Source organism: Emiliania huxleyi, assembly GCF_000372725.1.
Source record: "Emiliania huxleyi CCMP1516 chromosome Unknown EMIHUscaffold_1241, whole genome shotgun sequence".
Lineage (NCBI taxonomy): Eukaryota > Haptophyta > Isochrysidales > Noelaerhabdaceae > Emiliania > Emiliania huxleyi.
In genome coordinates, this window is record NW_005201347.1 from 3669 (window position 1) to 4565 (window position 897).

Sequence of the window (897 nt, forward strand, 5' to 3'; positions counted from 1 at the left end):
GCATGCACCTCGCGCCGGCGCGGGCGCGCCTGGCCACCACACTGTGCGGAACTCTGCCCGGTCTGCGGTGATTATTTGTATTTTTCACGCGCCCCGACTCTGACCGATCCGCTACAGCACTGATCACTTCCGCCCCCTCGCTCCCAACCCATCTTCTCCCCGAGAGTGCCGCGAGTGCTGCAGAATCGCGCGTTCTCGTGAGTGCGTGAGAGTTCATGCTTCAACCTTCATCCAAAAAATTCATGTGTTTTTCAGGCATGTTTCTTTTGTCGTTCATTGTGTTCGGTTGTCGCGTGCGGCCGGTGGGGCCGTGGGGGGACGTGCCGGCTCTGACGCGATTGGCAATCGCCGTGGTGTGGACACGTCTCTCGCCTCTCTTTTTTCGGAGGGGGGAGGCCTCCCCCTCCGGTCAATGGGGGCGCCCGCGCGCACATACGACATAGGCCCCGCGACCTTACCTCCTCCCCAACGCACCGCATTGACAGAGCGGCAGAGGGCACAACAAGGGTCGTGCAAGTGGGGGTTCGTCGTAACTGTCAGACACCAATCTAGATATTGCGCGCTCGATGGCGCGCCTTGCACGCGCTCGCCGGCACGGGAGAGCTGCCTCGCGCCCACCCTTGCCGCGCGGTCGAGCCCGCTTGGCCACAGCCGCGCCTATTGACAGTAGCTGCGTTGAAGCGAGCTGGCGGCGCTATGGGGAAGGTCCTCCGCAAAGCACCTGCGGAACCATCTCACCACTGCGGCCGCGGGTAGCCGCCCATCCCCTGTTGCCCCATCCCTCCCATCCCCGGCTGCCCCATCCCCCCCATGCCCTCCCCCCCACTCCACTCGATTTTTGTATAACTGAACCTTTTATGGATCTGGTCGCTCGCTGGACGTCGGGGATGATTGTGT